Below are 17,320 nucleotides of genomic sequence, written 5' to 3' on the forward strand. Positions count from 1 at the left end.
CCCTACAGACCGCCATATGTGCCGGTACGACGCTCCCCGAGGCATCCCCACTCGAAGACAGGTTGTTAGACGGGCACCTGCCCGAAAAATGTATCTCACTTACGTACAAAAAGATCATCCACCACACTCCAGACCCCCTCGCAGCGCTCAGGGAGAAGTGGGTAAGAGACGGTTTGGAGGTAAATGATGAGGAATGGCAGGAGGCACTCGCTTCCCCCAGGGAGGTGGCCATTTCTGCAAAATTGAAATTAATACAGCTGAAGATTCTGCACAGAGTCTACTTATCAGGGACCCAATTGATCCACATGGGGAGTAGTACAGATGGGCTTTGCAGAAGGGGCTGTGGAATGCAGGGCGCATTCCTACACGTGCTCTGGGAGTGCCCGGTCATTCATAGTTTCTGGAGGGGGGTGTTGAAAATAATGACTGTGGTGTGGGGGGTGCCCTTGTTGCCTGAAGCAAAGAGATGCCTTTTGAATGTGTGGGAGCCCACAGATTTGCCTATACATGGGAGGTTGTGGGTCGCACTGGGGCAGAGAGTGGCCAAGCGCAACATAGCGCAGCTGTGGGGGGCCGCTACACCTCCCACCTTAAAGAAATGGAAAGATGATATGGATTGGTGCATGGTGCGGGAAAAAACTGTATATGTTGCACGGGGAAGCCCCAAAAAATGGTTATTGATTTGGACAAAGTGGAATGTATACCGGGGGGTAATTTGCGAGCCACCAGTTGTTTCTTCCCCAGAAGACCACTGTTCAACGTAAACCAGACTGTATGTTAAGTAACAGCGCCTGCTATTTTGAACATTATATACTGACGTACGTACACACTGATGCAAGTATACCTTGCGAGATAACCAATCGGACCTGTATAACATGACCAATGTTCTTTATGTTGAATAAAAAGATTGATAAAAAAAAAAAAAAACATTGCAGATTCCCTGCCAATTCAAATTGCCTCTCCAACATTCGAGGAACATTACTGTCCCTTCGAGGATATGAATTGGATCACTTTGCTTTTCTCACACGATGGCAATAATCGCCTCTTGGAACATTACGCATCTCAAGCCGCTGAAGAACTTCCGGACTGCAATCTCCAAGACTTGTAAGAAATTCACTTTATTCTTGGATTGATTTTTTCCAACTTTTTCCTATACATTTTTTTAATACACTTCAATTGAACTGTTTTCATATAATAACTTTCTAAGTATGCTTAGGCATTTGAACTCTGTTTTCATTATTGGCCCTTACGTCTCCAGACTAACCGGGATGGATAATGTATGGCCTATGCAAATACGCTATTTACTTGCTAAATTAGCCTAAACCCAACATCCATTTTGAAACCATGTCTATTCTTTGTACACACGTCTCTCTGCCTGCCTGTTATCCACGAAGCCCTTTCACACAAATTAGCTCATCCTCAGCCTCTGCTCACGAGCTGGCGATCAAGATAAAAAAACACGGCATTGTTTAGGAACTGGTTGGCACAGTGTGGTAATCGTATCCTACCTTTATTTTCATTCTACAATTTACAGTCATTCATGTCTAATAGGTAGTGTTTATGTCACATGGAACTGTAACATGTAATGTGGAATTGACTTATGCAGGAGCTTAGGTTTGAATACAGCAGAAGCGGTTGGAGTTTGCCTCCACTGGATGCCTTAGCTCTTGCACCAGTGGGTCCATTTATGGCACTTAAATAAAGACACTTTCTATATAACTTGCAGACTCCATTGCTTTATCCCACACAGCCACTTTCTTAAACATACCTGATTTCACCATTTGTCTTCTGTGGCATTGCAACATCCTGCATTATATTCTTCACGATTATTTCTTTATTCCTGCTTGCTAAAGCACTCCATTCGAGTCTTCAGACCGGTAGGGATGAGTAGTTTGCTACCCACTCCCGCTCTAGTCTAAACCCATATTAACACCACTTGCACAGCTATGCTACAGCGGCCAGTATGCTAGAGCGCCCAGATCACATCAGTTTACAGCAATCAGCTCACGGTTTCATCCACGAATGTACCGGCACCTCACCTCACCACCATCTCACTCTGGCCAAAACAGCACTTTCGCACCGCTAGGGCTGAATACTTCGCTTCACACTCCCTGTATAGCACACCCTAACCACCCCACAGAGCTCACAGAGCTATAGTCTAAACCCATACTAACACCACTTGCACAGCTATGCTACAGCGGCCAGTATGCTACAGCACCCAGAGCACATCAGTTTACAGCAATCAGCTCACGGTTTCATCCCTGAGAGTCCCGGCACCTCACCTCAGCACCATCTCACTCTGGGCAAAATAGCCCTTTCACACGGGTAGGGGTGAATACATCGCTTCACACTCCCTGTGTAGCACCCCCTAACTACCCCACAGAGCTCACAGCGCTCCTACCCTCCTCTTTCCTACTCTTTTCGCCCTTTTTTCCCCTTACTCACTTCAACAGAATCATAAAATGGCTGCCAACACTTCCTAGTTGCAACCTCTCGCACCGCTCGCAGCCAATAAGCAGCAAGCTCGTGCTCGCAACGCCTCAGCCAATCAGATGGCACAATTCCCAAATATCGATATCTGGAAATTTCGATACTTCTAAAAAACTACTTAACGGATTTACACCAAATAAACAAAAGCGTGCTTTCAAGACCAAGACCCTTCTCCCTGCCAAATTTGGGGTAAATCCGTTCACCTGTACGGCTTGTAGCCTTGTCTAACATTTCCTTTGGAAATTGCATGGAGAAAACATGTTTTGGGATCCCCCTTTTTTCTCGGCCCCCCCTTGATGAATCACCCCCAAACTGTACACATAGGAGCTGATATGAACAAAGAATTAGTTTGGAAAATTTCATGAAGATTCATAAAACGACTCCAAAGTTATAAGCAAAACAAAAAATGCTCTTCCTATGGAAACTTGGTCCTAACTATAACTACCTCCTGGCGACTGCCAGTAGGTAATATAAATATACATAAATATATATATATATATATATATATATATATATATATATATATATATATATATATATATATATATATATATCGTCGCTCAAAGGTTTCCCTGCAGTGGGAGTAACCCTGACACAGTTCGTCGGTACAAGCCCTTTAATAGGTATGAGAGGTGCAGGGACATCAATTGCTGAAACAGTTCGGCAACATCAAAGAGCCTGACGTGTTTCGAAGTATTCAATTGCTTCTTCCTCAGAGGCGAAGATGTGCCAAATTGTGCGTACCGTGGACCTTCCCTTAACAGTTACCTGTGACCCGCCCAATATGGGCCACTCCTCTCGTTCAGAGTAAAGGATGCTGGGTCATAGATGTTCCCAGGAACCCGCCTAAATAGGCAGCTCGTCGCGGTAGAAGCGAGGAATGCTGGGCCATGTAGTCCACTCTGATATCGATCAGTTCCCGCATGATTACACTGCCGCCACCTTCAAGCCCACAGATGGGCCTTGATGTCTATGCCACTCTCTAAATCCTTCACTGTGTCCCCAGTTTAAGGCCCCATAGTTACCAGACCTCTTGGCCCCCCCTATATATCCAAAGAACTCCGCCTTGTAATCCCGTTTGACAGGAAGGACGAAAACGGACCTAATCTGCTGTGCAAAAGTGTTTATTATTCCGTTTGAATACCAAGCACCGCCATGACGCGTTTCGGCCTCATAAAGGCCTTGATCACATGATGCTAAGAAAAAAGCCATTGAATTTAAAGTGAACGAAGTGAACATCACGTGACTATGGGGCCAATAGACATGGAAGACATACTGGTTTGTAACATGGCATGATGTAAACAATGGCAAAAAATACTATAAAATACATAGTGGTTGCTTAAGTGGCTCATACTGAAATATCAAATGTATTAACTACATAAAAAGCAACAATTCAATAAGATTGTTGATGATGGACAATGCATAAAAACTGATATTACTTTTGTGCAAATCACGCAATAGTTCGAACCGTGACATATACGATTAGAGCAGCATGGATTAAAGTGCAGTTAATTTAGCCCCACAGTGGGGCTAAAAGTATGGAAGACATATGGGTATAGGGGACAATGAAAAAATGCAAAATACATATTTGAAATCATGAACCCTACTAATAAAATAAATATAATCTATATTGCCATTAGTTATATATACTCTAAAACAACAACCCATAAATAAAACAAGAGGACACAATATTATTAGTGCAATTGTCATCTTCAAGTAACACACACTGGATAATTCCAACAACAACCTAGATGTAACATTGCTATGAACCTCCCAACCGCAATAGTATCTCCAATTTGCCCCAGATGATTGCCATTCAACAACAGTAGTTTGCCCCTTATAAACCATGGGATTGCCAATGTTACCCTAAAAGTGGCCTAATCTGATTAAGCCGCTTAGCCAATGCCTAATCATCTGATGAAAAGCCATGATTCCAAGTGGAAATAGGTAGAATGAAGTGCGAATGTGCACATACATTAAAAACCAATCCCGGTAGGATAACCTCTAAAATCACTCATAAATATTTATTAAATCATAAATATCTAAAAATCCACCCTATATGCCATATCCCTTATGTATAGGTAGAGTAGGGAAAACAAGGATATGCCTATCATGTAGAAAGGACTAAATACCCCTATCAAAAGGTTATACTGATTTGTCTATATATAAGAAGGGGAGTTATTTCTGTACAGTGCCACTGAAAGCTGTCACTTTGATACTCCCTACTAATCGGCCCTCTTTAGTCACAATTCATTGATAAGAATCAAAAATAAAAAACGAAAAAAAGAGAAAAAAGGAGTGAAATGTAAACGACAAAAAATACTCAGTTAATTAACATGATGCTAAAAAATACTAGTATTTCATAAAATACCAGCCACTAACATATGCCCTCTAGATGACCGAATGGTCCAATTCAGCAAGGGGGCAGTAATATTTAAATTAGTGCTAGTGGCTATAGTGAAAATGGCATAAGACTGTGAATTTTTCAGAAAAATTTAATATTTAAAGCCAAGTGAAGAAATCTTCACTTGAATTAAGACCGTTCGGGGTTTTGGAATCAAATTCAATGATATATTCAGTTTCTAATCTTCTGAGCAAAGCTTCACGGTCACCGCCACAATGAAGTGGGGGGACCGCATCCACCACATAGTAACTCAGATGTTCTAGACAGCTATCATGGGTCTCTTTGAAATGTCTGGCAACAGGATAAGTTGCATTGTGGTTACTGATAGCTCTCATGTGCTGGAGTACACGCGTGTGCACGTGCAATTTGGTGCTACCAATGTATTGCAGACCACACGTGCACTCCAGCACATAGATCGCAAAATCATTTTTACAAGTCAATTTTTTGGAGATGATAACAGGGACGTCGTTGAATGGAATTTTGTACGATGTTTTATTTCTGCCCAATTTGCAGGCTTTGCAAGAGGCACATTTGATGAAACCTTTAGTTGACTGTAACCAGGTATTGTTGGAAATAATTTCTGGGCTGCTCTTGACAAGCATGTCATTCATTGAGCGTGCTCTGCGAAAAGTTATCACAGGAGCCTTGGGTAGAGTCTCGCCAATAACTAGATCACCCCGAACAACCGCCCAATGCTTGTTCAAGATCATGCATAGTTCGTTGTGTTGGCGATTGTACGTGGTGATCAATCTAGGTGGATCTGGGGTGCCATCAGGAGTTTTGGGTAGGCCGACCAATCTAGTCTTACCACAGAGTGCGGTGTCACGAGAGATGGTGTTAGCTTTTTTGATTGCAGCATCTAGCATATTAGTCTGGTAACCTCTGGCTAGAAATCTTTGTTTGCTTTCATATTGCCCTCTACTGCAATCATCATCTGTGCTGCAAATGTGTCTGATGCGCAGCATCTCCCCATATGGGATGCTACGTATCAGATGACTGGGGTGATGGCTGGAGGCATGCAGCACCGTGTTGCCTGCTGTGGATTTGCGGTGTAGTCGAGTCTGCATTTGGTTGTTGTGGATATACACTTCTACATCCAGAAAATGTACGGAAACCCCACTAATCTGTGATGTAAACTCCAGATTGAGGTTGTTTATATTGAGCTCTTCAATAAAAGAGCTGGCTGCTGCCTCAGATCCCTTCCAAATAAGGAATAAGTCATCGATGTAACGATACCACGCTATGATATGGTTATTCATGACATTGCCAAACTTGACCTTGAGGACCTGCTCCTCCCACAGTCCCATGTGCAAACATGCGTAACTGGGGGAGAAGCAAGTCCCCACAGCTACTCCTCTCATTTGCTGGAATACTTGATTTTGGAATAAAAGATTGTTGTTATTTAAACAAGTCATAACCATGTCAGACAGCATTCTATTGTGTTGTAACATATAGATTGGTTTGGTCTGTAAATAGTGTTCAATTGCTCTGCCCCCATCCATGTGATGTATGCTGGTATATAGAGCAGTGACATCGAGGGTAATCAATAAATAGTCATCTTGCCAAACTATAGTATCGATCTTTCTTAAAAAGTCCCCATGTCCTGCAGGTATGAGGGTAAACTTTTGGCATGTTCTTGAAGAAAAAAATCAATATATCGAGAAGTGTTCTCCATGATACTATTTTTAGCAGAAATTATAGGCCTCCCGGAAGGTTTATCAGGATCTTTATGGATTTTTGGGATCAGGTAGAAGGCAGGGATTACTGGATGGTTGACTTTAAGAAATTTGAATTCATCGCTACTTAGTAGCCCAGCACTCTTCCACGATAGTAGTTTGGTGTTAAAGTTATTCCATGCCAATTTTACCGTTTCCCAATCACCCCGCCTATAACATTGGCGGTCATTCAGGTGTTGAAGAGCCTCATCCATGTACATTTTCCTTGGCCAGAGGACAACGTTACCTCCCTTATCTGATTGTCGTATGATCAAATTGTCGTTACTGTTAGACCTGGCACCTTGGCGTGAGTTTCCCTTCCACTTTTTGATGGTGTGCCTCGATTGTTTTGCTGGTGTTGTCCGCTCAGGGCACTGCGCCACGGCTAATCCGTGCCGCAGTGCAAGTGCTCCCTAGGTAAAGTGTACCTGTAATTGATGTCCATGATTGGTTTATTGGATTCACTGTCAGTCCCCAGTAAAGTGCACCAGGGGTGCCAGGGCTCGTGAATGCCAATGCCGCTGGTGGGCTTGCAGCGCTGGTTGCGCCACCCACAGAAGCGGCCTTGTAAAAGGTGTCTAGGGTCTGCCACCGCAGACCCTGTGCGCGGTCCAGGACCGTCGCGCTGACTGCGCAAGTGCCCCCACTTGCCAGTCCCTAAACCTTCCCTTACCTACATATTAGCCACCCCTCTGGTAGGCCCAAGGGCAGGGTGCATTGTAGGCATAAGGTAAGACATGCCCTGGTGTGTGTGGCATGTCTTAGTAGTGAATTACAGCCCTTTCCGTTCTTCACTATTGAAGGCTACCTGCTCTCCATAGGCCAGAATGGGCTGCCGGGATCCCGCCAACGCTGTGACCCCAGTGGACTCAGAGAGCATGGTAGAAGTGTCAAGTTTAGTATGCCTGAACTCAGGATGATAAAATACTTCTTGTAGTCAAGTTTATTTTAATATCCTGGGTTTGTAAATACTACTTTTAGAAAGTTAGTATTTACTGACCTGACCATCTCAGTCCGCCTCTGCTGTGTGTGTGTGTGTTCTGCCTGGCAACAGTAAGGAGCAGGGTGGGGGGATCCCCCGAGACAGGTTGGCTGCCAGGTGGTGGGTAGAGAGATTACACCTGGATGGGTGGGAGGAGTACACCTTGACTCTTGAATAGACCTGTGCCCTGCCACAACAAAGCCGGCGCCGCCCCCTGTGGAGCGGCTGATGTCTCTGCCCTGCTGCTGAAAGGAAAGAGCAGAGTCACCATAACAAAGTGCTCCAGAACTGGACTGAGCCAGGCCTAGGCCCCCTGGCGCTAAAGAACAAAAGAATCATGGTATAAAAGAAGGAGCCTGGCTCCTAAGAAATCAGAATCCTGTTTACCACAAAGAACCTCTGCCCGACTAGAAGGAGAAGAAGACGCTGGAGGAGCTGGCCTGCTGCTTGCCTTGCTGAGAAAGGAGAGGAAGAGACTTACTGAGAAGACTTTGCTACTTTGTGCTTGAACATTCTCCAAGGGCTTGATCTGAGCTTGCCCCCTGAACTGAACCCCAGGAACAGTGGGTTCTCTGTGCTTTTGCTCGTCCTCCAATTCGAGCCGTGTGTGCATCCCGCTGGAAAGAGACTGCGCCCCTCATCGTCCCTCCTAGGGCCGTGACACTCAGAAGCTCGCCTGCCTCAAACCCGTGAGAGCCCCGCTCCGTCCCGAGCCGCTCTCTGTCCCCGGGCCAGGCCGCCTGCATCCCTGTCACCGCCTGCTACTGGAGTGCATTGAACGCGCTATCACCCCTCCTGCCGGAAGCCGTCCGACGACTGTGATCTACGCCGGGTCATCCAGCTGCACTGACCGTGCCCTGCGACCCCGCTTCGCTATCCCCGGACCTCTCAGGCCGCGCCGCCCCCGCTGTGGAGACCCTCCGGCACCGCCGTGCTAAAGGGTCGCTGGCCGCGCCTGCCTACGTGCCCACACCTGCTGATTGAGGACCCAAGAACACTTCCCAAGCTGAGAGTCGCACCGACCTGTGCCGACTCTCCACATCACGAAAGAAGTTCCAGTATCGGGCTCGGGGCCCGCAACGCCTTATTTCCCCCGTTCGCAGGAACCGATCTCTGTGAGTACTGGAACTACAAGTAAAGAGACTACAAAGTATCCATTTGAAACTACGAACCCAGAACATTTGCCTGCTGTATAACCTGGCGGCCTAGCGAAAACGTTATTGGTCTTGTGATAAGTCTGCTGAGATATATATACCTTATTTTTACATAAAGAATCGTATTTTTATATATATCCAAGTCTGGTGTCCGTTTCTGGGGGGATTGATGTATTTACTGTGTGCATGATTGTAAGTGCTTAACCAACAACGCCTGAGGAATCGCCTTGGCTGCTCACGCCACGCACCTAGAGGGTGAGCAAGGGTCATTCGCGAGGGGTTATCCTGCGCCCTGACGTGGAGGAGAGGGTTCCTGCTTGACACAAGGGCAACCTTGCGCCAACCAGAGATCCCCGACTCTAACATTGTTGGCAGCGGCTGGGATTTCGGATTTGCACTTGTAATTTGCATACAGTGAATTATTAATCACCAGATAGTGAGAGCAGACCAAATAACGCAGCCACAGGTTTGTAATTGTTGAACTTTGTTGAGACATCTGCCATTACTGCAACCATGCCTGGCTCACACTCCGCTGGGAGGGCCCTCTCTGTGATTTCTGGAATCGATGAGGTGGATTGGGAGAGACTGGAAGGCTACACGATGGAGCAATTGAAAGGCTACAGTGTACAATTCAGGGTCCCCCATGCTGGATGCAAGAGGAAGCCCCAGTACACCAAGGCGTTGAGAGCCTGGAAGGAGTCACGAGACCTACGGAATGCGGGGGACATCGTTCCACCCGACAACCTTGAGGAGCCCAGCAGAGTCCGGTCGCCAGAGGAGCTGGCAGACAGGGCAGCCGACAGGGCGCATGCAATGGAGATGGCAAAGTTGGCCGGACAAATGGAAATGGAAAAGCAGAAGTTGGCCCTGGAGGCACAACAACGCCAAATGGATCATGATATAAGATTGAAGGAGTTGGAGCTGAAGGCGAAAAGTTTGGACACCGCTCCTTCTGGTGGCAGCACTCCACCAGCGCAGGTAGAGTCCAAGGTGTACATCCCCAAAGATGTAGTAAAGGAGTATTTCAGAAAGGATGACATAGGGCAGTGGTTTAGGGCCTACGAGGTGGCCATGTCCTCACACCGGGTCCCTGAGAAAGACTGGGGAGCGGGGTTGTGGGGAAGGTTCCTTGCTGAAGGGCGTGACACACTGTTAGATTTACCCTTAGATCTCCAAACCTCATACCCCCATATGAAGGAAGCTTTAATGACCAGGTATGGGTTAACTCCTGAGCTATATAGACAGAGGTTCAGGGAGACCAAGAAGATCCCTGAGAGTACGTATGTGGAATATGTGACCTTTTTCTGCAGAGCGCTGGATGGTTGGGTGAAGGGTAGCAAAGTGAATGATTATCAAGGGCTGCTTGATTTAATTGCATGGGAGCACTTGTCCAGTCAATGTTTTCCTGAGCTACGCCAGCACCTGATAGATAGCAAGCTGTCCAACCCGAGGAAGCTTGCTGAGGAGGCGGACCGCTGGCTCAGCACCAGGGTCCACAAGGGTCAAGTGGGAGACTCCGCCAAAGGTGGGCAGGGTCCCCAGCAGAAGAGTGGGGGGGACAAGGGTAAACAGAAAGGGTTCCAAAAAGGCCCCCAAAGTAATCCCCAAGGGAACCAGCAGAAGGGTTCTCAGCCTCCCCCACCCCCGCAGCAGAACGGGGCCCCGACAGGTAGACCTGTTCCAAAGGGGCCCTTCAATTGTTATAGGTGTGGTGACCCGGGTCACATTGCCTCTGATCCTAAGTGTCGCCTGTTTGGTAAGACCGCACCCACTGGTGCTCCACCCCGGCAAGTAGCTAGTGTTAACTTTGGGGAGGAGGTAGCAGTCCAGGAGGGTGGGGGTCCCGGGCAGATGACCCTAGTCTCGCTAGGAGACAGTGAGATGGTCCCTGTAACCTACCTGCCCTCTAACACTAAGAAATATGGGCAAGTGGTGACCATCAATGGAAAGAAGGTTGAGGCTCTTAGAGATACAGGAGCCAGCGTGACCTCGGTGAGGCAACACCTGGTGTCTCAAGAGCAAATTGTACCCAATGCCTACTGTAGGGTTGTCAATGCTGACAACGTAGAGAGTCGTTGTCCAATGGCTCAAGTTCCCTTTGAGTGGGGGGAGGTCTCTGGTACTCTACAAGTCGCTGTGAGAACTGACATGCCTGTAGACTGTCTGCTAGGGAACGACCTGGAGAGCTCCCCTTGGGAAAAGGTGGAGAAGACCACGCATCTGAGGATGGTGGGTCTACCCGACTGGGCGTGCGTGACCACCCGGTCCATGGCAGCCAGTAGGGGTGTTGAGAGGGTCCTGGAGCCTGAGGGAGAGGTCCAGGAACCGGCCTTAGGGAGAAGGCGCAGGAGGCGCGGGAAACCGGCCCCCGAAGTTCCCACGGCCCAGGAGGAAGTAGACCCTGAGGGGGATGCTCTGGAGCCTACCGGGGAACAGATTGCCGAACTGGGAGATCTGCCTGAGCTGACCCATTGGCAGCAAGAAGGAGGTCCCTCCAGGGAGGAATTCTGCAGGGAGCAGAAAGAATGCCCTTCTCTCATTGGTATGCGGCAACAGGCTGCAGACCAGGCCAACGGTGTTCAGGCCAAAACACACTACGTGTACTGGGAGAGTGACCTCCTGTATTCCGAGCCTAAGGCTGCTGAACCTGGGTCAGCCCGTGTGCTGGTGGTACCCCAGAAGTTCAGAACCTTCCTACTGGGGCTGGCTCACGATGTGCCGTTAGCAGGACATTTGGGGATGGACAAGACCTATGACAGGCTTGTCACCCACTTTTACTGGCCCCAAATGCATAAGAATTCAGATTCCTACTGCAGAACCTGTCAGACTTGCCAGGCAAGTGGTAAGAGCGGAGGGAAGCACAAGGCTCCTCTGCAACCTTTCCCTGTGGTCGGTACGCCATTCCAACGAGTGGGTATTGATATTGTGGGGCCTCTGGACCCCAAGACAGCCCTGGGCAACAGGTTCATCCTGGTCTTGGTGGACCATGCCACCCGGTACCCTGAAGCCATCCCTCTGAGGACAGTGACGGCCCCCGTGGTGGGACGGGCACTGATGGGAATTTTCTCCCGAGTGGGATTCCCTCTAGAGGTGGTGAGCGACAGGGGGACCAATTTCATATCCACGTATATGAAATCCCTGTGGAAGGAGTGTGGGGTAACTTACAAGTTCACCACTCCTTACCACCCCCAAGGAAATGGGTTGGTTGAGAGATTCAACCGAACCCTCAAAGGCATGATCATGGGCCTGGACGGTCCAATGAGGCGTAAGTGGGACGTCCTCTTGCCATGCCTGCTCTTCGCTTACCGAGAGGTGCCACAGAAGTCTCTAGGATTCAGCCCCTTTGAGCTTCTGTATGGTCACCCGGTAAGAGGACCTCTGAGTTTGGTAAAGGAAGGCTGGGAGCAATCTCCCAGGAAACCTCCCCAGAATGTATATAGTTACATGCTGGCCTTCCGAAACCAGACTCGGCGTTTCAGGCAACTTGCTGAGGCAAATCTGGAAGCCAGCCAGGAGGAGATGAAGCGGTGGTACGATCGGAATGCCACTCTGGTAGAGCTTCAACCTGGACAAAAGGTGTGGGTCTTGGCCCCAGTGGAGCCTTGTGCACTTCAGGATAAGTGGACAGGTCCATTTGAGGTTGTGGAGCGCAAAAGTCCTATCACCTACTTGGTGGACATGCAGACTCCCAGGAACCCTTTGAGGGTCCTACATGTTAACCGCCTTAAGCCCCACTTAGAGAGGACCGAAGTGGGCATGCTGCTGGCCACTGATGATGGAATGGAAGAGGAGACCGAGCCCCTTCCTGACCTCTTAGTGGCCTCTGAGAAAGATGGGTCAGTGGATGGAGTTAACCTCTCACCCACCCTGACGCCCGAACAACAGGAAGATTGCCGCCACCTGCTGGGACAATTTTCCGACCGATTCTCCCTGGTTCCTGGTGTCACAGATTGGTGCGTCCATGATGTGGACACAGGAGACAGCTTACCTGTGAAGCACAAGGCTTACAGGGTAACTGACAGGGTCAGAGCTTGCATCAAGGAGGAGGTCTCCAAAATGCTTGCGCTAGGGGTGGTTGAGTCCTCCAGCAGTCCTTGGTCCAGCCCCGTGGTCTTGGTCCCAAAGGCTGCTGCGCCGGGAGCCACACCTGAACTCCGGTTCTGTGTGGACTACAGAGGACTCAATTCAGTCACGAAGACTGACGCGCACCCCATCCCCAGAGCTGATGAGCTCATTGATCGGCTGGGGGCTGCCCGGTTCCTCAGTACGTTTGATTTAACGTCTGGGTACTGGCAGATCGCCTTGACCGATGGGGCCAAAGAGAGGTCCGCATTCTCTACACCAGATGGGCACTTCCAGTTTCGAGTCATGCCATTTGGGATGAAGAATGCCCCTGCCACCTTTCAGAGGTTGGTCAACCAGGTACTGGTTGGGCTGGATGCGTTCAGTGCCGCCTACCTGGATGACATCGCAGTGTTCAGTGCCACCTGGCCTGAACACCTGCGCCACCTCTGGGAAGTGTTGATGGCGCTGCGCCGAGCAGGCCTCACGATCAAGGCAAGCAAGTGCCAGATCGGGCAGGGTTCCGTGGTGTACTTGGGACACCAAGTGGGGAGTGGCAAGGTGGCACCCTTGCAACCCAAAATTGAAACCATCCTGGCTTGGGAACCCCCCAGGACGCAGACCGCAGTGAGGGCCTTCCTGGGGCTCACTGGGTACTACAGGAGGTTTGTCAAGGGCTATGGAACGATCGTTGCCCCCTTGACAGAGCTGACTTCGAAGAAGCAGCCCAGGAACGTGATTTGGACTGACACCTGTCAGAAAGCTTTCGACACCCTGAAGACGGCCATGTGCACGGCGCCCGTGCTCTTGGCCCCTGACTTCTCCAAGGAATTCCTAGTCCAGACAGACGCTTCAGAGCATGGTGTGGGGGCTGTTCTCTCACAGATGACTAAGGAGGGCTGGGACCAACCCGTAGCCTTCATCAGTAGGAGGTTACTTCCACGGGAAAGTAGGTGGAGTGCAATTGAGCGAGAAGCATTTGCTGTGGTCTGGGCGCTGAAGAAGCTAAGACCCTACTTGTTTGGGTCTCACTTCCGGGTTCAGACGGACCACAGGCCCCTCAGATGGTTGATGCAAATGAGGGGTGAAAACCCGAAGCTGTTGAGGTGGTCCATCTCCCTACAGGGTATGGACTTTACGGTGGAACACCGTCCTGGTACAGATCACGCCAACGCTGACGGTCTGTCCAGGTATTTCCGCCTTAGTGACGAGGAACCCCCTGGGCAAGGGTAGTTCTCCCCACATTGCAGCTGGAGGGGACACGTGTTAGACCTGGCACCTTGGCGTGAGTTTCCCTTCCACTTTTTGATGGTGTGCCTCGATTGTTTTGCTGGTGTTGTCCGCTCAGGGCACTGCGCCACGGCTAATCCGTGCCGCAGTGCAAGTGCTCCCTAGGTAAAGTGTACCTGTAATTGATGTCCATGATTGGTTTATTGGATTCACTGTCAGTCCCCAGTAAAGTGCACCAGGGGTGCCAGGGCTCGTGAATGCCAATGCCGCTGGTGGGCTTGCAGCGCTGGTTGCGCCACCCACAGAAGCGGCCTTGTAAAAGGTGTCTAGGGTCTGCCACCGCAGACCCTGTGCGCGGTCCAGGACCGTCGCGCTGACTGCGCAAGTGCCCCCACTTGCCAGTCCCTAAACCTTCCCTTACCTACATATTAGCCACCCCTCTGGTAGGCCCAAGGGCAGGGTGCATTGTAGGCATAAGGTAAGACATGCCCTGGTGTGTGTGGCATGTCTTAGTAGTGAATTACAGCCCTTTCCGTTCTTCACTATTGAAGGCTACCTGCTCTCCATAGGCCAGAATGGGCTGCCGGGATCCCGCCAACGCTGTGACCCCAGTGGACTCAGAGAGCATGGTAGAAGTGTCAAGTTTAGTATGCCTGAACTCAGGATGATAAAATACTTCTTGTAGTCAAGTTTATTTTAATATCCTGAGTTTGTAAATACTACTTTTAGAAAGTTAGTATTTACTGACCTGACCATCTCAGTCCGCCTCTGCTGTGTGTGTGTGTGTTCTGCCTGGCAACAGTAAGGAGCAGGGTGGGGGGATCCCCCGAGACAGGTTGGCTGCCAGGTGGTGGGTAGAGAGATTACACCTGGATGGGTGGGAGGAGTACACCTTGACTCTTGAATAGACCTGTGCCCTGCCACAACAAAGCCGGCGCCGCCCCCTGTGGAGCGGCTGATGTCTCTGCCCTGCTGCTGAAAGGAAAGAGCAGAGTCACCATAACAAAGTGCTCCAGAACTGGACTGAGCCAGGCCTAGGCCCCCTGGCGCTAAAGAACAAAAGAATCATGGTATAAAAGAAGGAGCCTGGCTCCTAAGAAATCAGAATCCTGTTTACCACAAAGAACCTCTGCCCGACTAGAAGGAGAAGAAGACGCTGGAGGAGCTGGCCTGCTGCTTGCCTTGCTGAGAAAGGAGAGGAAGAGACTTACTGAGAAGACTTTGCTACTTTGTGCTTGAACATTCTCCAAGGGCTTGATCTGAGCTTGCCCCCTGAACTGAACCCCAGGAACAGTGGGTTCTCTGTGCTTTTGCTCGTCCTCCAATTCGAGCCGTGTGTGCATCCCGCTGGAAAGAGACTGCGCCCCTCATCGTCCCTCCTAGGGCCGTGACACTCAGAAGCTCGCCTGCCTCAAACCCGTGAGAGCCCCGCTCCGTCCCGAGCCGCTCTCTGTCCCCGGGCCAGGCCGCCTGCATCCCTGTCACCGCCTGCTACTGGAGTGCATTGAACGCGCTATCACCCCTCCTGCCGGAAGCCGTCCGACGACTGTGATCTACGCCGGGTCATCCAGCTGCACTGACCGTGCCCTGCGACCCCGCTTCGCTATCCCCGGACCTCTCAGGCCGCGCCGCCCCCGCTGTGGAGACCCTCCGGCACCGCCGTGCTAAAGGGTCGCTGGCCGCGCCTGCCTACGTGCCCACACCTGCTGATTGAGGACCCAAGAACACTTCCCAAGCTGAGAGTCGCACCGACCTGTGCCGACTCTCCACATCACGAAAGAAGTTCCAGTATCGGGCTCGGGGCCCGCAACGCCTTATTTCCCCCGTTCGCAGGAACCGATCTCTGTGAGTACTGGAACTACAAGTAAAGAGACTACAAAGTATCCATTTGAAACTACGAACCCAGAACATTTGCCTGCTGTATAACCTGGCGGCCTAGCGAAAACGTTATTGGTCTTGTGATAAGTCTGCTGAGATATATATACCTTATTTTTACATAAAGAATCGTATTTTTATATATATCCAAGTCTGGTGTCCGTTTCTGGGGGGATTGATGTATTTACTGTGTGCATGATTGTAAGTGCTTAACCAACAACGCCTGAGGAATCGCCTTGGCTGCTCACGCCACGCACCTAGAGGGTGAGCAAGGGTCATTCGCGAGGGGTTATCCTGCGCCCTGACGTGGAGGAGAGGGTTCCTGCTTGACACAAGGGCAACCTTGCGCCAACCAGAGATCCCCGACTCTAACAGTTACTTTGTAATTTCTTCATTAGGCTGCCATAACAGTTATTTTGTTTACGGCTTTTCTGTTGAGCCTGTAATGTTGAAATATGCAGTTTTTTCAATTGGGTTTTCACCAGTTCGTTATAAATATCGATGTTATCATGCAACATTATCGGATTGAATGTAGACTTGGGTTTGAATCCTGTCAATTCAAGCATATCAAGTCTAGGCTCACTACCACTGCTCTTGATGGTATTGTCTAACGCCCCTTCCCTATGTAGCTCCTGTAGATCACTCATTAACTCGTAATCATTGGCTGTAAGCAATGACGGACTACCGCTGTCACACAACATAGCATCTTGGACTCTGGGTTGTTTAATTTTGTTGAGTAAATGAAATTTTCGTAGGTTTAATTTGCGGGTATATTTATATAAGTCAATGCGAGTTTGTGCATAGTTAAAATCATTGGGTGGGCAATAAGACAAGCCAAGAGATAAAATTAGCTTTTCTTTGTTAGTGAGGTGCATGTCTGTTAGATTGATTATGGAGAGAGATTCATTTGAGGGGCATGTTATTTGCGATTCCATTTCCTCTGTTGTTTTTTGTAGTGCGGCTTTCCGCTGTCATCTGTTTTTGTAACATTGTCTGCGCTGGCGACGTTTGAGATTGATTCTTTGGGCTGCTTCTGATTTTGAGCGCGTGGTCTTAAGGTTTGTCTGCGATCCTGGCGCAGGCAGTCCACCTCCTGTGCCAGTGTAAATTTTGTAAACCCACTCTTGAGTTGGCAGTTGCTAGATCCCCCTCAGACTCGCTTTCAGGGGTGGACTTAAGTCTGATATAGAAGTCGACGTTTGAACTGTGTCCTCCATATTCGGTTGTTCTATTGCTGTTCGTATCAGTGTCTTAGCCTTTTTTAAGGAGCTCAATCACTCTCCGCATATTTTATCAGAATCTTAACTAATCTGCTTGAAGAGTCTAAGTTGCATTCTGCCCATTCCGCCAGCATATTAGGATCGGGGTTTTCGTAGCCCGGGGCCAACATAATGCGGAGCCCACGTGG

At 49.2% G+C, this 17,320-nt stretch overlaps 1 protein-coding gene across 3 annotated transcripts in view; it reads right to left on the reverse strand.

The window, feature by feature from the left end:
• LOC146809036 (lens fiber membrane intrinsic protein-like) overlaps window positions 1-17,320 on the reverse strand; it is a 636,754-nt gene that overhangs the window by 618,748 nt on the left and 686 nt on the right. The gene's annotated exons all lie outside the window — the stretch shown is intronic.

Source organism: Triturus cristatus, chromosome 7, assembly GCF_964204655.1.
Source record: "Triturus cristatus chromosome 7, aTriCri1.1, whole genome shotgun sequence".
Classification (NCBI taxonomy): domain Eukaryota; kingdom Metazoa; phylum Chordata; class Amphibia; order Caudata; family Salamandridae; genus Triturus; species Triturus cristatus.